This window comes from Dermacentor andersoni, chromosome 4, assembly GCF_023375885.2.
Source record: "Dermacentor andersoni chromosome 4, qqDerAnde1_hic_scaffold, whole genome shotgun sequence".
NCBI lineage: Eukaryota > Metazoa > Arthropoda > Arachnida > Ixodida > Ixodidae > Dermacentor > Dermacentor andersoni.
In genome coordinates, this window is record NC_092817.1 from 140,254,034 (window position 1) to 140,274,459 (window position 20,426).

A 20,426-nucleotide genomic window follows, 5' to 3' on the forward strand; every position below is an offset into this window, starting at 1 on the left:
CGCAACACCCTAAAGTGCGTGGTATAACTGAAATAGGTGATAATTTCTTATGCAACTGCTTAAAAAAGCAGCTTCGCTGGAATTTGGGGCGTAATCCCGGAAGGTCGCACAAGTTAGCGTCTTTTGCATGTACAAAAACTTCCCTGCAGAGATTTTACAGCCAAGCTGTCAATGGCTAGTTTCCAGCGGATCAATGTGCGTAGACCCAAAACGTGGGCCGAATCCGAAGGTTGTCCAATATAGGGCCGACCCGCGGTGCAGGTGGAGCTTGCTTCAAGCACTCCGCCAACTTGCAATAATAACTCTAATACCTTAGGTCCAAATACAACCTGTATCAGATATTAAGCTAATGAGAAAAGATACTACACTTTGACCCACGTTCGCCATGTCTACATTCGCACCGCCCTCTCTTTGTAGGCGTTCCCGTCGCAACGTCATGCGCATCTAGTTTCCTCCGGCTCCTTCTGATTGCGGCGGTCCCGTCATCCACGCGAATATATCACGCGGGACGGTCAAAAATTGTTCGTTATTTTGAAATACCGTTGTAATGAAAAACTTCCGGTTATAAGCCAGTGGATGAACCTAGGAATGAAAATGACGTACCTTGGCAGTATACGCATGTGCAGACAAACATACTCTCAAATAAAAATATTTCACTCTCTTTAAAGCTGCTTTATTTAAAGAAATCAGTAATTTTCTTCAGGCACGTGCAGCACGCATGATCAATTACGAATGCCTCTACATCTTCCACTTTGCGCACTACCTCATCGGCTACGTCATTGCACCGACTGATAGAAGTGCACACTTCGTTCATGTGCACTGAAACATCAATGCTCTACACGATCTCATCTTCTATGTTCGCTGACTCACAGTCTTCTTCCTTCGGGTCGTCATCGTCACTGGAGACATTGCGGACCGTTAGTGCTACACTGTCGCTGTCCTTGTAGTCGTCGAAGAGAGGGCGGGCAGAAGTTCCGCAACCTCGGTCCTCTGGTCTCCTGCGTTGTTGTCATCTCCAGGTCACCTTCAAGCTCTACAGGCAAATTGACAAGCCCTCCTTATCGCGAGCAGTTGCTAAAGGACGACGCCTTGAAATTCCACCAAGCTCCTGTGAGCATTTCGACTGCCTGACGAATATTGCTTGCCGTCGGCTGCTTCAGGCGGAGGTTGATAATCAACCACTGCACACGGCGCTTACGAAATTCTGCTTTCACACACTTTATAACGCCCTGGTCTAGGGGTTGCAACAAGGACGTGTTGTTTGGTGGCAGAAACTCCAAGCGGACGTTCAGAACGTGAGCAAAGTAGTTGTCGACAACCAATATAATTCTTCGGTCATCCCTCCTCATTTGGTCGTCGAGTTTGATGAGCCACTCGGAAAAAGTTGTCTGGTCATCCAGGCTCGTTTGTTGGCGTGGTAGTTGTACGCTAACAACATGACATTTTTCACCCAGCGAGTGTTCGTATACTTGCCAATGACGAGCGGTTTTTCTTCGTGCCTGTTGCATTGCAGCAGAGCAGGACTGTCACGCGACGATGCAATTTTTTCCCTCCTTTGCACTGCTGCTCTTTGAAGTGCATTGTCCGGTTTTGGAAGAGCTGATAAAAACATGTGATCTCTGCCGCGTTGAAAATATCGTCTTCAGAGTACGATTCAACTACCTCTAGAATATGATCATTGCGACAGAAACCCGTGCCTTCTCTGTCAGCAGCCTTTTGCTGGCCCGAGACTATCTGCCAAGTTGTTCCGTTCCTTAGGCGGAAACGAAAAAGCAAACCCGCACTGGCGTCGAACCCAGTAACTTCAAGTGCATCGGTAAATTCGCGGGCTTTTTCTTAGGTAAGACACGGGAACGTTTTGCTGTCTGGCACCTTTGAACCATGTGAGAACAGATTCGTCCACATGTTGAAAGTTTCCCAGTGGCAGCCGTTTCCTCGTAGAAGCAAGTTTCGATTCCCGGTGAAGGTTGACAATCTTGCATCGACCTTTCAAAATGGTCGCGGCGGTCGTTGGGGCAATGCCACGCTGTCTGCACAAGCTGATTAGATTTTTCCCTGCATTGGTTTCCGGCAATACGTCCAATTTGTCCTGCAGCGAAAAATATTTTCGCTTCTTCTTGGCGCCGTCGCTAGCTGCATTCATCGTTGAATCTCGCGCGAACATCCCCAAACTTTTCTCGTGAAGTTCTTCTTGAAGTTTGTCGTGAAGCAGTTGGCACTCGACATGGTGATGATGATATCTACTGATACATGGTGATGTTTATAGCTACTGCACTCGCGGTTTCTGTTTCACGCGAGAGTTGCGGCGCTGCTACTTTTCGCCGAATTCGTAGTACTGATGTTCCTCGGTTATAAAGGGGAAAGTAAACTACGTGCGTTATTCTGAACTATGCGCTGTTTTGAAATTCGTAATTTTGAAATATTTTTACATGGGAAATACAGGCATATGGCGGGGATTTTGAAAATATTCGTAAATTTGAGAAATTCGCTAATGTTCGTTTAGTAGTAACGAGATTTGACTGTATATATAAAACCACACGACCGTGTTGGAGGGGAATCAATTTGGTGCGGCCTGTGTTTTGTGTGACCGCTTGTGGTTTTCGAGTGGCCTCACAACCAATACTGCACTGCGGGACATCGGCCAACGCCCGATCACCTTGGCTACGGTGAAGCAGTCTGTGCCTTCGGGGTGCGGTGAGGTGCGTGTCTGTTCTACACTCCAAGAAAAATCCCGGGCAAAAGGAGAGTAACTGGGCCGTTAGTCCTAAAAAGAGTGCTTTCGTCCCTCAAAGAACTAACTGCATGAATGATCGTGCCGCGTGCAAATTTCGGAGAGTATGTGTTAAGCCCCTGCTCGGAAGAAGAGCAACGGGAGCACGAACGACAACAGTTACTCCCCATGCACTTCGCTGTTTTCGTCCGTGCCATGGAGCGATGCGGCGAAAACGGTATTGTGGTTAAATCGTGAATAGTTGTAAGTCCGTGCACTGTCTATTGAACTAAATGCAAAGCTGCACCTTGCCTCTTAGTGAGAAAATCGCGTGAAACTTAAAAGCTGCAATGTGAAGAGCCATGCCATTCGTACGCACACCATAAGTGAGCGACATACATTAAACGCGCAAGTCATTGAGAGACGGCAAGATTTTCTAGGTCAATAGTACCTAAGATCCTTCCGTTCCAAGGAGGTTACGAACTTAACTGAAGCGATGTGTAGCTCAAACGGGACACGCTAAGCGACAAGGAAATTGGCCTTCTCTGTCGTCTTGGGTGCCCCCTTTGAGCTCGCTACATGTATACATCGCGTAGTGCCTCAGTTTAAACCACCCTAAGAATATTCGGGCTGATTTCTTTTCGCAGTCGTTTATGGTTGCAAGTACGCTCAACGTTAGACTTTCACTGCATAGCATGCACAAAATGTCGAGTCGCTTTTATATTGCCGCACTTTCGTTCCGATGCTTAACCTTGTCTCAATATCCTGTCATGTCAACCGACTACCGTGGGGAACGTGCAGGGATTCATTAGTAAAATTGTCGTGCCGCGTTTTGCAACAATATATCGGTATGCATACCCACCGGTGTCTCATCTTCTCCGAGACTCAACGTCGTGGAGGAGCGACTAATCACGGCTTGCCTTCCCTATATGTGCATTCGGCGTTTGACGCATGGCAATAGACACACAACGGACGCGGCAGTTCTCTGTGTGCGTCACGAGATTATTGCTTCACTTCCTAGTGAGCAGCACTAACGGCTAACGAAGTAAATGTTTAGTTATTTAGATTTTTCAGTAATGACAGCATTGCTAATTAGGTAAAAAGCTTTATCTGAGTTGCGTGTTTTATGCTCCCCATGTTGCACACAAGTGCGCCGAAGATTCCGCACTACTGGCTAAAACTTACTTATTCAGCTTTCAACGATAATTTTGAAGCGTATTCCATTGAAAAATTGGTGCTCTCCAGATGCATATAACACCCATTTGCTAGCAATCTCATGCTTTGTACACCTTTGCACAGACGCGCTATGAAATTATATGGCGTATTGAATTGTCGTTCAATTTAACATTTATCGTAAGTGGGTTTTTGAGAGCCTTGGTAAGCCTTAGTGAATATGGAGCTACAACATGTCTGAAGTTCCAGAAGTGCCAAGAAAAATGCTGCCTGATTTCTTAATGCCACCTGTAAAATAGCCAACACATCATTTCCCATGCCATTTCAAATAAGGATGTGCTTTAACAAGTAGTCATTTATTTATTTATTTATTTATTTATTTATTTATTTATTTATTTATTTATTTATTTATTTATTTTCGATACCCTGAATCGCCGAGGCACTGCAGAGGGGAGTGGGTGACAATATATAAACACAGGAAAGAACAGAATTAAACGTGCAAACTTATACAGTGTTAACAACAAATTATAAATGTGTCATAAATATGAGTGGATCCAACTAAAACAAAAATAACTGAACACGAAAAAGACATAGCATGTTGCACAATATTACCGGCATAACATAACCGTAAAATAAACATTGAAACAGAGTAAAAAGACAACAAAGTGGAAAATAAAACCTATGGACACTTTGCTGAGCTAAACTGCGATAGGCGAAAGCCCATCTATGACTGCCTCTGTTGCTGTTGTCTGAACTGTTCTGTGAACGGACGCCACCGTGGCCGCGAGCATGGGATGACGTCACAGCCATCTGGCTGCAAGATTTGTCGCCGATGTACGCGCAACGCCACGCGCATGTCCCCGCTCTTCCACGCGCCCACTCCCACACAGCGCTACTGGCATGGCGCCTCCTTTCCTTGCTCCTTTCCGGACGCTCACCAGCCAATAAAGCCCCCTTACGCCTTAAAATCATATTAAACTTCAGGCATCGCGAAACACGTAAAAAGAAAAAGAAAGGTGTTGCTACCCAATTTATTGCTACCGAATTTATTACTGAGCTCGCTGGGACTAACACAGTGATTGAACGGCAACACGGTCTAACGGTGAGAGTAATTAGAGCTCACAACCCTTGAAGAAACACAAGTAACGCCGGAAGAAGTAAAGAAAGCCTTGGGAGCTATATAAAGGCGGAAGGCAGCTGGGGAGGATCAGGTAACAGCAAATTGTTGACAGATGGTGGGCAGATTCTTCAAGAAAAACTGGCCACCCTGTATACGCAATGCCTCATGACCGCGAGCGTACCGGAATCTTGGAAGAACGCTAAGATAATCCTAATCCGTAAGAAAGCGGACGCGAAAGACTTGAAAAATAATAGACCGATTAGCTTACAGTTCATTGCCTACAAAGTATTTACTAAGGTAATCGCAAATAGAATCAAGAACGCCTGAGACTTCTGTCAACCAAAGGGCCAGGCAGGATTCCGTAAAGGCTACTCAACAATAGAGCATGTTCACACTATCAATCAGATGATAGAGAAATGTGCGGAATATAACCAACCCTTATATATTGTCACGTGGTAGTGACGTTAAAGAACACAGTCGCAGTACTGTGAAGGACAAAACTAGCTTTTATTGGGCGAACCTGTGTCCACAAAACAGGCTACACCTAAAGCACAACGATAGCGGCGAACACAGTCGGCGATCGTCGAAAATCTGATCAGCGAGTCAAGCGCGTCGGCTTTTATAGAGCAGTCGTCGAATGTTCCAGACTAATCGTTAGGACCCGCGTGCCTTCCACAAAGTTCTACACCATTCGTGTCACGCGATGAAATCAGATAACACAAGGTTCGGCGACAACAGAAAGCCGGGTAGAAGCATCGATAACTTTCCAGAAACTTCGGATACATGCAGGCGCGTTCCGCGCTGCGCGATTACAATTAAGCGGCGAAACGTGGTCGCCCGATAAAGATAAGTACACGTGTCAATACCCCCCTCTTAAAAAGCATCGACCCGATGCTGCAAACAAACGAAGGTAATAAACAAAAGCACTCGTAGCAAAGAAAAGAACAAAAATGACGAAGTTCGTCAGCGTCCGTAAAAGGGTTTAAGGCGCACCACGTGGACCACTTCAGATCGTGCGCGGCGCCGCTGTGAATGCGAAATGCCGTCTGGCACGACCTCATAGTCCAGAGCGCCAATACGTCGGATGACCTTGTATGGTCCGAAATAGCGTCGGAGTAGTTTCTCACTGAGTCCTCGTTGGCGTATCGGGGTCCAGACCCAAACACGGTCGCCAGGCTGGTACTCGACGAAGCGTCGTCGGAGGTTGTAGTGTCGGCTGTCGGTCCTCTGCTGGCTCTTGATTCGCAGGCGGGCGAGCTGTCGGGCTTCTTCGGCGCGCTGGAGATAGCTGGCGACGTCAACATTCTCTTCGTCAGTTACTTGCGGCAGCATGGCGTCAAGCGTCGTCGTCGGGTTCCTGCCATAAACCAGCTTAAACGGCGTGATCTGTGTTGTTTCTTGCACCGCCGTGTTGTACGCAAAGGTTACGTACGGCAGGACCGCGTCCCACGTCTTGTGTTCGACGTCGACGTACATTGCTAGCATGTCGGCGAGGGTCTTGTTCAGGCGCTCCGTGAGACCATTCGTCTGCGGATGGTAGGCAGTTGTCCTCCTGTGGCTTGTCTGGCTGTACTGCAGAATGGATTGGGTGAGCTCTGCTGTAAAAGCCGTTCCTCTGTCGGTGATGAGGACTTCTGGGGCACCATGTCGCAGCAGGATGTTCTCGACGAAAAATTTCGCCACTTCGGCTGCGCTGCCTTTTGGTAGAGCTTTAGTTTCAGCAAAACGGGTGAGATAGTCCGTCGCCACGACGATCCACTTATTCCCGGGTGTTGATATCGGAAACGGCCCCAACAAATCCATCCCAATCTGCTGGAATATTCGGCGAGGAGGTTCGATCGGCTGTAGTAATCCTGCTGGCCTTGTCGGTGGTGTCTTGCGTCGTTGACAGTCTCGGCATGTCTTGGCGTAACGGGCGACGTCGGCGGTCAGACGCGGCCAGTAATACCTTTCCTGTATTCTCGACAGCGTCCGGGAGAACCCCAGGTGCCCAGCGGTTGGATCGTCGTGTAGGGCGTGCAGTATTTCTGGACGCATCGCTGAGGGTACAACAAGAAGGTAGCTGGCGCGGACTGGTGAGAAGTTCTTCTTCACGAGCAGGTTGTTTTGTAGCGTGAACGAAGACAATCCGCGCTTAAATGCCCTAGGGACAACGTCGGTGTTGCCTTCCAAATACTCGACGAGACCTTTTAGCTCCGGGTCGGCTCGTTGCTGTTTAGTGAAGTCTTCCGCGCTTACTATCCCAAGGAAGGCGTCGTCGTCCTCGTCGTCTTGCGGCGGGGGATCGATGGGGGCGCGCGATAAGCAGTCGGCGTCGGAGTGTTTTCTTCCGGACTTGTACATTACCGTGACGTCATATTCTTGTAGTCTGAGGCTCCACCGCGCGAGCCGTCCTGAAGGGTCCTTTAGGTTAGCTAGCCAACACAATGCGTGATGGTCACTGACGACTTTGAATGGCCTGCCATAGAGGTAAGGGCGGAATTTAGCTGTAGCCCAAATGATGGCGAGGCATTCCTTTTCAGTCGTAGAATAGTTGCTTTCCGCTTTTGACAGCGACCGGCTAGCATACGATATCACTCTTTCAAGTTCTTGTTTCCTCTGGACTAGGACGGCACCGAGGCCTAGGCTACTGGCGTCAGTGTGGATTTCGGTTTCGGCGTCCTCGTCGAAGTGTGCAAGTACCGGCGGCGACTGCATGCGTCGTTTGAGTTCTTGAAATGCCATGACCTGCGGCGTATCCCACTTGAACGCGACATCACATTTGGTTAGATGTGTTAGCGGCTCCGCGATGCGTGAAAAGTCCTTGACAAAGCGCCTATAGTAGGCACACATGCCAAGGAATCTGCGCACTGCCTTCTTGTCGGTTGGCTGCGGGAACTTTGCGATGGCAGCTGTCTTCTGTGGGTCGGGGCGTACTCCTGATTTGCTGATCACGTGGCCTAGGAACAAAAGCTCATCGTAAGCGAAGCGGCAATTTTCCGACTTCAGAGTGAGCCCTGATGACTTGATGGCTTCTAACACTGTCGCAAGCCACCTAAGGTGATCGTCGAAATATCCGGCGAAGACAACGACGTCATCCAGGTAAACAAGGCACGTCTGCCACTTCAGTCCGGCTAACACCGTGTCCATGACGCGCTGAAACGTTGCAGGCGCCGAGCACAGCCCGAATGGCATGACCTTGAACTCGTAGAGGCCGTCTGGCGTGATGAAGGCAGTCTTTTCGCGGTCTCTCTCGTCGACTTCTATTTGCCAGTAGCCAGACTTGAGGTCCATCGACGAAAAGTATTTAGCGTTGCAGAGCCGATCCAATGCGTCGTCTATCCGTGGAAGGGGGTACACATCCTTCTTCGTGATCTTGTTTAGTCGACGATAATCGACGCAGAAGCGTAGGGTTCCGTCCTTTTTCTTTACCAGGACTACAGGAGAGGCCCACGGGCTTTTCGACGGCTGGATGATGTCTTCGCGCAGCATTTCGTCGACTTGTTGCCTAATAGCTTCACGTTCTCGCGTCGAAACTCGGTAAGGGCTCTGGCGGAGTGGTCGAGCGCTCTCTTCGGTTATCCCGTACAAAAAAAATTATTGAGAAGGCATTGAATTATTATTGGTCAATGTTGAGTTTTTCATTGAGGAGTTGTGGAAATTTTGTTGGAGAATTGTTGGGCTAACTGTTGAGTGGTCTTGAATATTGGCCACTGAAATTTAATTAAAACACCGTTGAGTACCTCAAGGTTGAATAATTGTTAAGTTACCATTGAAAGTCCATTGTGCTTAGACGGCCCGTTGTGTTCGTTTTGTTGAATGGTTGTTGAGTTACCATTGATTCTGCGTTGAACTAACGTTGTGGTAGTTCTCTTGACCTGTTTTGAGTTATTATTGCCCCAGCATTGAAAAACACATTGTGGCACAGTTGAGATGGCATTGAGATTTCAGAAGTCGCCATTGAAATATGATTGACGTTTTGTTGGGCTAGTGGATTTTTATTCATATATTGAAATTTCTTTGCTGTTCACACTTGCATGCCCCGCTGCCTGCTCATAACTTTCCCAAACACAAACAAAATCAAAGCAGATACTGGTTCAACTTGAAGTACGTTTATTTACACTAAAGATGCGTATGGTATGGTATGGTATGGTATGGTATGGTATGGTATGATGAACTTTATTTAATGTCCTGAAGATCAACCCTTAGGTTGACGCAGGCGGCTCCCACGTTGGGACAGTAAGGTTTAACCTTACCGCCGTATCATGGGCCTTCTGGACGGCCTGTACTTGATCGGAAAGAACTCCACTGTGTAGGACTCGCCGCCACCAGTCTCTCTCCTTGACACAGTCTGTGAAAGTCACAGGACACTGCCAAAGCATGTGATCCAGAGTAATGATGCCATTACACTTCTCGCAATTGATTGGTATCTCTCTTTCAGGATATATCTTGTTAATAAAGTTTGGACTTGGATAAGTTCTTGTTTGCAACAATCTCAGAGTCACCGCTTGAGCTCTATTGAGCTTAGCGTGTGGCACTGGGAATTCCCTTCTGTTCATGTAGTAATGCCTCGTGATTTCATTATATGTAAGTAATTGGTCCCTGTTCTCCTCCTGTATATTATTAAGGTCCTGGTCGCGTAGTGCACGGATAGTAAGTCCTCGTGCAGCTGCGTTAGCCATCTCGTTTAAATTCTTCCGAGATGGATCGACAGACCCCATGTGCGTAGGAAACCAGCGGATTTCGATCTCTTGGCTGTCCAACTCACCGATCAGCTGGGCAGCCCTTTTGGTTACAAAGCCATTTGTAAAGTGTCTAATAGCCATCTTAGAGTCACTGTAAATCTTCGTCCACTTATTATTCCTTAAAGCCAATGCTATCGCTACTTGTTCCGCGACTGTCGTGTGTGCACGTGAAACATTATTACAGTACATAAGGCACCACTACATCGAACCTGGAGACATAGGCTCGTACCTACAGCACTCTCGCAGTGTAAATACATCTGAAAAAACCTATACATATGAATTCAATCAAAACGATCATTGTGGTCTTTACTTTCGACTTAAGTTTATGACTAGAAGGCAAAGCGACGCAAAAGGCAGGGCTTAAGCATACCCTTGTAACAACCAACTTTGAACACGTGAACACTTGAAGCTGCTTGCGTGTGGATACACACAAGACATCTGAATACGTTATATTAACATGTTTCGCACACTAACCCGTCACAGGAAAAGTTACGGCTGACTGTGAGAAGGCAAAATAACAGACTTGAAACAAATGACTTCACGAAAATATATACAAGCTTTAGCACACGTCTTTCACCACGACTAAAATTTAATGAAGTACCAAAGTAGACTTGTCTGAGCTTTTTCTCTTCGAGATGTATATATTTTCAGGTTGCCCAATTATTTTGTAAAATAACATGACTCAACTTAGCTATTAATTGATGAGACATCATTTAGAAAGTTGTCGGGCATGTTGAACACCTGAATCATGTTTCTGACGAGCCAGGTTTGCAAGAATAGTACACCATTTGTATATGTTAAATTGAGGTACACAAGAGTTTGTTGGTGGCATTTCCTCAATTTAGTGAGCTCATTTTCAGTTAATTTTTCTGGACTTGCACAAAGCTAATTAGAGCCCTTTTTGGGGCCTTTTTTCCTATACCCAGCAACTAAGTGGTACCTCAGTCAATAAAGAGATAAGGCAAGGCTAATACCTTGAACGATAAGAGAAAAAATAATTATTTAGCACAGAAAATTGGTAGTAACACACGGCTAACACAATTCCAGAGCCAAATAGATAGTCACTTGCACTTGCAGTATCAAATACCCCAGAAATATTCATAAAGGATGGGAAAAGGTTTCAATGACTGGACAGCCAGATTGGTGAGAGTGAAAAACGCAAATAAATGCGTATACGAAAACCCAATGACCTCAATTGCGCAGGTAAAATATTATTAAAATGCTACCAGAATTTTATTGCATAAAATACATAAAAGTTGCATAAAAATTGGGACAAAGCAGTAAGAAAGACGGAGGGAGATACAGCACCCGTGTTGAAAAAAAAATTACAAGTGATATACATCCATATTTAAGCTCAAGACAATTGTTTCTCCAATATATACAAAAAGAACCCACGTACTGACGGCATAAAAGAAGGTTCCTGCGCCTGGAGAATGCAGCACAGTACAAAGCAGCGCCATGAGAACCGAAAAATAGAACTTAGTATGTTTAAAAAGTACGAATACTTGCATTCCTACAGGCATGACATGTCATGCCTTGACTGGATGAAATTCATAAATCTTACACAAATGATGTTACCATCACTCTTATTGGCTTCCTCAGGGGACTCCTTGAATTTGAACTAGAAAAATGTGCATCAGTTTTAAAAACAGAGAAGATAAGGCCCTATAGCGTTCTTCCTGAAATAAACAGCGCACATATTTCATGTATAAATTCTATGGACACTTCGCCAATTCGGTGTACATTTATATTTGACAACCACACAAACAGAAACGAGAAGGATGAATTAAGGTAGGAACACACATGAACGCTGACTCAACTAGAAGTTTATTCGTGAAGACAAAGATTTTAAACAAATTGGCCAACTTCACAAAGAAAAAGCCATGGATGTGCAGCAGAAACAGCCCAGCACAACAAAAAAGGACCGAAAGACATGTCCTGTAGAACAAACATATGCGTCAAAAACAAAAAAAAAAACACATGAAAACTCACAGGTTTGTCCTGTAAGTGATATTAACGAGAAATAATGCAGCAACTCTTTCCCACTTAGAGTCACAGAAATCTTGCTTATAAATTTTTCTTCGTGATCAATAAATAATTCTTCCATAAGTCCTCTTGTGTTCTGGTCTTTGTGATGAAACAACCGTTCTTTCTGCTCTATACCTCAAAACCAGAGGAGTTCCAGCAGCAATATTTATTGATCACAAACGAAACAAATACATAAGCAAGTTATCTGTTGCCCTTAGTGGGAAAGACTTGCAGTTCTCAGGAGTATTTCTCGTCGGGTAGTATCACTCATCGAACAAATATTTCACTTTTTCGAAAGATTTGTCCGATAGTTCTCGTTTTTCCCGCACGTTTATTTTACATGACATGGCTTTTTCATATTGTTTTCTTGTCGCTCGTGGCTGTTTCTGCCACGCATGCTCGGCTCTTAACCTTTGTCAAGTTGACCAGCGTCTTTAATACCTCTGTCTTCAAAAATAAACTTAGTTGAACTTGCGCTCGTGTGTGCTCCTACCTATTTCGTCGTCCGTCTCTGTTCGCGCTGCTGTTTCCAGTATGCACGTATCACTTGGTTAGGCTGGTAAACATTCTCGCAAGCAAAAGGAAATACCTCCCCTCAAAAGGTAGCCCATCCTTTACTACTACAAGCCAGAGCAAATCGAAAGCCTTCACAGCGTCCATGCGCGGCAGCTAGTACACCACAGAGCAGCAGAAAAAATAGTTAAAAATCCCACTTGATGGAGAGTAGCAACAGAGACGCGAGCTTGCTAGTGAATCAGCCACATATCAACGGGTGTCTCTTGCATGACGCTAAGCTGCTCTTGACGTAGAACACTTTAGCATCTGGGCATTTGCTGCATGCCTAACCTGCGTGAAGGGAATGCGGACAGAAAATGAGATTGCGCGGATTCAGAATCTGCCACACACTGCACATAACTACGCACAAATTAGAAGTACACACCATACTGGCAAGTAAATATTTGCGACTCTTTACGAGTGCTGTCTAGAAAAGGAAGAAATAGGTTGCTACGGTAAATGTTAGCTAAGACACGCACAGCGATGTTTCACAGCGGAGAGAAATATTCCCGGCTCTCTCGCAGAACCAGAGACCACGCGACGGTGCATAGCCGATCCCAAGCAGATAGCGAATCTTTGGGTAGAAGTCCAGCAGCAGGAATGACCTAAAGATACGCCGAGAGCGATGCGAGCGTGAGCGTGCCTGTACGAGTGAGAACATGCACCGTTTCTTTGACGCTAGCCGCTCCGGCGTGTCTCCGATCATCCCACGCGATTTGTGTGCAGAACGTCGCGTACACGCCCTTGCGCGTTTTGCGCGGTAGCGTCTGCGCAGTGAGCTTGCTTCATGCACGTGTCATTCTTCACCGCGCAAACGGTGCTCGAGGCGACAACGCGCCGAGTGGCGCTCCTTTCGCTTCTGCAAGCAACGCACATTCGGATCGGCCCAGCTCAAAGAGGCAGCAGAGAACGGTGGCATGTTTCGGTTATCGCCAATTGAAATTGTACAGTACGCCTTCAACAGAAACGCGCCGCGCTAGATAAAGATGCTTACTGCGGTAGTTTTGGCGGTGATAGGCGATAAGGCGACCCCGTCGGCGGCTGTGTTCTTTGCCGAAGTCGTCACCACACCTCTGTTCATTTGCGCTGTGTATCCGTGTACAGTCACCGCGCGGAAGCTGTGACTAATCGGTTGGCCGTTCTCCGCAAATCCCAAAGAGGCGAAATATATTTTGCGGTGCGCCGCATCATCAGGCGCAACCTAAATCGAGGCGCGCTTAACCGCTACGGCACAAAAGGTGATCACACTAACCGTATGGTATACGATTAGCCACTACGGATTTAAAAAAAAATAATTATGATGTCCTACGTGCGAAACAAACGATCTGATTATGAGGCAGGTTGTAGTTGGGGACTCCGTATTAATTTTGACTTCCTGGAAATTTTTACGTGCATACAATGCACAATGAACGAGCGTTTTTGCATTCCGCTCCTTTGGCATGCGGCCGCCGCAGGGATCGTATCCACGACCTGGAGCCCCAAATTGCCACGGCGGCCGCCATAGTTACGAAATGCGTATCGCGCGCTTTCGCTCCGGGGCATACGGTTTGCTTGAAGAAAGTGAACGGTGTGCATAACATCTCACGCTTGTCAATGTCAAAATAGAAAAAAGGCTACGTGCCCAAGAAAACGAGATTACTTACCTATCTGCAGAAGTACGGCTGCGACTGTTTCGGGGTGCCTTCTCTCCAACAGGCATCATGACCTCTGCCGCGCAACTCATCAAAACAGCCAGGCTCGCACATCAGTCGAAGACTAGTAGCTGAGTCAGCCAACGACTTCAACGGATAAAAGTCCCACTTATCTTCGTTAAAGCATTTCACTAAAATGTGCGCCATGATGACCGAAAAGAAAAAAATACTTTCATCAAAAAGCACGAGGCGTGAACCACCACGCAACGGCAACCAACTAACGGAGTCCGAAAGCCGTTCACAGCTTCACTATCGTATTCAGTTATAAAAACCTTTCAAGCACAATATAACGGCACTTAAAAACCGCTAATTAATGAGCAATAATTTTTCATCAACTAACCTTCATAAATCTTTAAGAACAACCTAATTTGTAGCGTAAACAAATACTACGACCAAAAAATGCGACTACGAAACTAGCGGTAACGATGTGTACTGTTGAAAAAGTGTGCTCAAAACGAAGCTACAACGGTTGCAACCGCGTGCGCACACACACACACACACACACACATCCGAACGCTACCTTGACGTTGGTGGCGCCAAGTAGAAGTGAAAATTACTACTAATTTTATTATCTTTACAAAAGTAACACTACTAGAATAGTTTATTGCACCTTTGCAGATGACGAGGTGACAAGTAAGGTATGATAAGGGTCCGCTACCTGTATTTCTTTTATTTCCCTTTGGTGTTCTTCTATTTAACCGAACATACGGGACCTGTCCTGCGGACGACAGTTCGGCGAGGCTCAAATAAATCGCATGCTTCTTGCAAGGCGAGAGTCGGGAGCAGCCGCAGATACAGCGATTAGCTGGGATACTGTTGCGGCTGTTTCTTAATCAGAAGCTCTTTGAAGTCAATGGTTATAGCGGCTACGCGCTGCGATCTCAAAGCGTGTTCGTTGTTTGATCTCTAGTACCACGGCCGTTGGATAAAAAAAGCTATATTTACTTTCCGGACAGAGGGTGCGTCGCAGAAAATTCGAAGATCTCTCACGTGTATGTTTGCAGCATGTGCGCCGCTTGGATGCTACGGTTCCCTCAGCGCGTCGGATGCTCGAAGGTAGTAGCGTCGTCGCGTGTCGGCGCCTGTCTTATCGCCGGCCGCGCTGCCCCCGCGTCTACTTTTGGGGAACTCCACATGCGCGTAGTCGCCGTGTTTGCGAGTGAACATCGCATTCTTCTGCTCCCCGAAACGTGCTCATTTTGGATCGTACCAATTGCTATGTCACCTAGTGTATGTTAAAACGACGATGCCATTTGTGCACCGGCGAAGAAATAAATCGTTATGAACTTGGGCGGTCATGAAGCTAGTCTAACGCTGCAGTTTTTACAGAGAGAAAACGGCTACGAAAGTGGGGCAGTGCCGGAGACAGGCGCTTGAAAGCGCCAGCTTTAGCGACAGCACGAGGAAGTGGCACGCTGCGCACGCGCCAAGCCTTTCAGAACTTACGGGCTTTCGAACGAGAGGAGCATGCGCGCGTTCATGGCCTAATGGTTAGAGCACCGGGCTTGACGGCCGACGTTCAATGCCACCCCATCGGTCACACATTATTTTCTTTTTATGAAAACGAGGCGAAAGAAGAACCTACCTGCCGCAAAGTGACAGCAATGAGGTTGGAACGCTTCGCATTTTAATTTTTGGTATGTCTTCATATGCGAGTCCTAATTATTGATACTGGACTCAACTGCTGCACAACAAAAAAACAACTACAAAAATCAACACAAATTACACAACAAATTGTTTATTGAGAACACTCAACGGTAATATTGTTGTGCAAGTGTTGAGCGAACTCAATTGCTTTTGAAAATTTGTTGAAGTCCGTTGTTTCAACAATTCCCCAATAATATATCAATGGTTAATCAACAGTCATTTTTGTACGGGATTATGCGATGCTTTGCAACTGGTGTTTGTCGAATCCTCGATGACGTCGAAAAGCAGTCTTTGTATCGCCGGAGAAGACTTCTGATCTGTTGCTGCTTACTCAGAGGAAGACTTGGATTCACGTCGAAGTCTGGTTCGGGGACAATGCTCATCGGGGTAGATGCGGCTGAATCCGAGAGGACAAAGGCATTGCTGGTTTCCACAATTTCCTCCATGTATGCGATTGTCGTGCCCTTGTTGATGTGCTTGAACTCTTGGCTGAAGTTGGTTAGCACAACTTCCACTTGCCCTCCGTGGAGTCGAGCGATCCCTCTTGCGACGCAAATTTTACGGTCGAGCAGTAGATGTTGGTCGCCCTCGATGACGCCTTCTACGTCAGCGGGTGTTTCAGTGCCGACGGAAATAATAATGCTGGAGCGCGGCGGTATGCTCACTTGATCTTCGAGCACACTCAAGGCGTGGTGACAACGACAGCTCTCCGGCGGTATCGCTTGATCTTGCGACAGCGTTATCGATTTCGACTTCAGGTCGATGACTGCGCCATGTTGATTCAGGAAGTCCATGCCGAGAATGACGTCTCGTGAACACTGTTTGAGGACAACGAAGGTGGCAGGGTAAGTCCGGTCATGAACGGTAATTCTTGCCGTGCAGATCCCAGTCGGCGTAATCAGGTGTCCTCCAGCGGTCCGAATTTGAGGGCCTTCCCATGCAGTCTTAACTTTCCTCAACTGGGCGGCGATGGGTCCACTCATGACTGAGTAATCGGCTCCTGTGTCTACTAAAGCGGTGACTGCGTGGCCGTCGAGAAGCACGTCGAGGTCGGTGGTTCTCTGTCTTGCGTTACAGTTAGGTCTTGGCGTCGGATCACGGCTGCGTCGTGTTGAACTGAAGTTGGAACGTCGCGTCGTCAAGTCGTCTTTCATCGGTGTAGTCCTCGCTTCCTGATTTCGTCGGGACGGCGGCGTGTCGTTATGTCTTCGAGGTAGTTTCGTCGGTGCCTTCGTCGGCGGCGGAGGATCTTCGTCAGTTCGACGAACAGCAACCGCACCTCCATCGGTTGCTGCTTTTAGTTTTCCGGATATGGGCTCGCTGACCGGCCCCGGGCTGGGCCAGTGTATGGTCGGCGCTGCGGCGACAGGTAGCGGTCTGGTGATGGCGAACGCGACGGTCGTCGAGAGCTCCACTGAGTAGCGGCGAGGTAGTCCGCGATATCGCGAGGGCGTTCACCTTGCTGCGGGCGCGGAGCGTTGACGGCGAAACCTCGCAGTCCCATCTCCCGGTATGGGCATCGGCGATACACATGGCCGGCTTCTCCGCAGTGATAGCAGAGCGGGCGGTGGTCGGGGGCTCGCCAAATGTCCGTCTTCCTCGCGTAGGTGCGCTGGGCGACGGGTGGGCGTGCTGGCGGCGGCGGCGGCGGACGACGGAATTGCGTCGTTGCAGGGCCCTGGCGTGGTCGCGGAGGGGGACCTTGACGGCGTGCGACGGCGGCGTATGTCATCGCTTCTGGCTGGGGCTGCGGTAATTGTGGCTGCAGCTCGGGAACTCCAAGCGACCGGTGCACCTCTTCTTTCACGATGTCGGCGATCGAAGCAACTTGAGGCTGCGACGAAAGCAGGACCTTGCGCAGTTCTTCGCGCACAATGGCCCTGATGTTCTCCTGAAGGTCGACGGAATCGAGTCCTTGGATGGCGTGCTGCGGCGTGAGCCCCTGGCGGTTATATTGCCGGGTGCGCATCTCCAGAGTTTTCTCGATCGTCGATGCCTCTGCAGAAAACTCAGCTACGGTCTTCGGCGGGTTACGAATGAGTCCTGCGAAAAGTTCTTGCTTGACGCCCCGCATTAGGAAGCGGACTTTTTTCTCCTCTGACATTTCTGGGTCGGCGTGCCGGAAAAGACGGGCCATCTCCTCCGTGAAGATCGCGATCGTCTCGTTTGGCAGCTGCACTCTGGTTTCTAGTAGTGCTTGGGCTCGCTCTTTTCGCACGACGCTTGTAAACGTTTGCAAGAAGCTGCTTCGGAACAGGTCCCACGTCGTTATGGTGGCTTCTCGATTCTCGAACCAGGTCCTGGCGGCGTCTTCCAGTGCGAAATAGACATGCCGCAGCTTGTCGTCGCTGTCCCAACTGTTAAACGTAGCGACCCTCTCATACGTCTCGAGCCAGGTTTCCGGGTCCTCGAATGTTGATCCGCGGAACGTCGGAGGTTCCCTGGGCTGCTGCAGCACGATGGGGGACGCTGGGGCTGCCATTGGGGTTGCCTTGTCCACAATCTTCTTGGTCTTCTCAGGTAGAAGTCCGTGCTCCGGGGGCAGCTGTTGAAGACGGCGGCTTGCTCGATGCTCCGGGACTACGTTGGTGTTCACTTTGCGGTCCGGGCTTGGATCACGGCTTGTCGGGGGCGTCCGGTACATGAACGAAAGCACCTCCACCAGATGTCACGTGGTAGTGACGTTAAAGAACACAGTAGCAGTACTGTGAAGGACAAAACTAGCTTTTATTGGGCGAACCTGTGCCCACAAAACAGGCTACAATTAAAGCACAACGATAGCGGCGAACACAGTCGGCGATCGTCGAAAATCTTATCAGCGGGTCAAGCGCGTCGGCTTTTATAGAGCAGTCGTCGAATGTTCCAGACTAATCGTTAGGACCCGCGTGCCTTCCACAAAGTTCTACACGATTCGTGTCACGCGATGAAATCAGATAACACAAGGTTCGGCGACAACAGAAAGCCGGGTAGAAGCATCGATAACTTTCCAGAAACTTCGGATACATGCAGGCGCGTTCCGCGCTGCGCGATTACAGTTGTTAAGCGGCGAAACGTGGTCGCCCAATAAAGATAAGTACACGTGTCAATATAGCTTTCATTGATTACGAGAAAGTGTGTGATTCAGTCGAAATGTCAGCAGTCATGGAGGCATTACGTAATCAGGGTATAGACGAAGCCTATGTAAAAATACTGAAAGATATCTATAGCGGCTCCACAGCCACCGTAGTCCATAAAGAAAGCAACAAAATCCCAATAAAGAAAGGCATCAGACAGGGAGATACGACCTCTCCAATGCCATTCATAGCGTGTGTACAGTGGGTATTCAGAGACCTGGAGTGGGAAGAATTGGGGATAAGAGTTAATGGAATACCTTACTAACTTGCTATTCGCTGATGATATTGCCTTGCTTAGTAACTCAGGGGACCAATTGCAATGCATGCTCACTGACCTGGAGAGGCAAAGCAGAAAGGTGGGTCTAAAATTAATCTGCAGAAAACTAAACTACTGTTTAACAGCCTCGGAAGAGAACAGCAGTTTACGATAGGTAGCGAGGCACTGGAAGTGGTAAGAGAATACATCTACTTAGGGCAGGTAGTGACCGCGGATCCGGATCATGAAACTGAAATAATCAGAAGAATAAAAATGGGCTTGGGTGCGTTTGGTACGCTTTCTCAGATCATGAACACGAGGTTCTCATTATCCCTGATCATTAAGGGTTAATGACCATGAATGGTCATTAAGGGTTACGGACTGGATTCCTAAGAAAGGGAAGCGTAGCAAGGGGGCGGCAAGAAGTTAGGTGGGCGGATGAGATTAAGAAGTTTGCAGGGACATGGCCACAATTAGTACATGGCCGCGGTAGTTTTAGCCGTGTAGGAGCGGCCTTTGCCCTGCACTGGGCTTAACCAGGATGATGATGATGATGATAATGCGAAACTTCTAACTCAAAATTTCTGCCTCTAGCTCGATCTGTCTCGTCTCAGCCTCGACAACTGCATTAGTCAAGGGTCGCTGCGCACTAAGCTTTTCAAAGGGCAACTTTCGGTCCAATGGCTCGAGTTCTAACTCAAGCCTATGTTTCTCGTCCTCAGGTGCTTGTGTTCTCTCTTCACGCGCTTTCCTTGCTTTTTCTTCCGCCCATGCTTTAAGCTCCGTGCCTTTCAAGCCAAGTTTCTCACTGGCATGTTTCTAGCTCACTAATATTGGTCAATATGCTATAGTGGATAAATGCCCCTCGTAGAGAAGAGCCAACCAAAGCAGGCGTTCACAACGATGGCGCCTTGCCTTCTTCTCTCCATTACAATGACGCAGTGAACAAAACGCAGCCTAAGGAGGCGCAGCCTTAAGGACGACCCTCATCGCACGACCCTCGTCGAGGGTGCCTCCTGCTGCTAGAGAAAGATGTTCACGTTTTGCTTGCCTTGGATATGCCCTCATTATATCATGTACCACTAAGCCGCTAAGGGACGCCAACCATGCTCTCTTGGCAATGGTTGTGGCTGCTGCGAGTACAGCGGCCACCACCGCTTCGCAGTACACAGTGCTCCATAAAAGCGTCCGATTGTATGAAGACGCTCAGTGGTTGCCGCACCACCCAGAAGACCCATCGTAGTTTCCCGACAGCTGCGAGTAAACCTGCGTCTTGCCCCTCACTGCGTTTCAGAACTTGGTAGATGAGCAACGCCGGAGCCACTTTTGAGACGTGTCATTCTCCGGGGACTTTTGAGACACGTTCCCTTTCTCTGCGTATGTTTGCGAGGCAGGATGACGTCTTGTAC

General features: G+C 47.9%; 1 pseudogene; it reads right to left on the reverse strand.

Annotated features, from left to right (window-relative positions):
* Positions 1–207: 207 nt before the first annotated feature.
* LOC126538008 (U2 spliceosomal RNA) lies at positions 208–387 on the reverse strand (annotated as a pseudogene).
* Between the last annotated feature and the right edge of the window lie 20,039 nt (positions 388–20,426).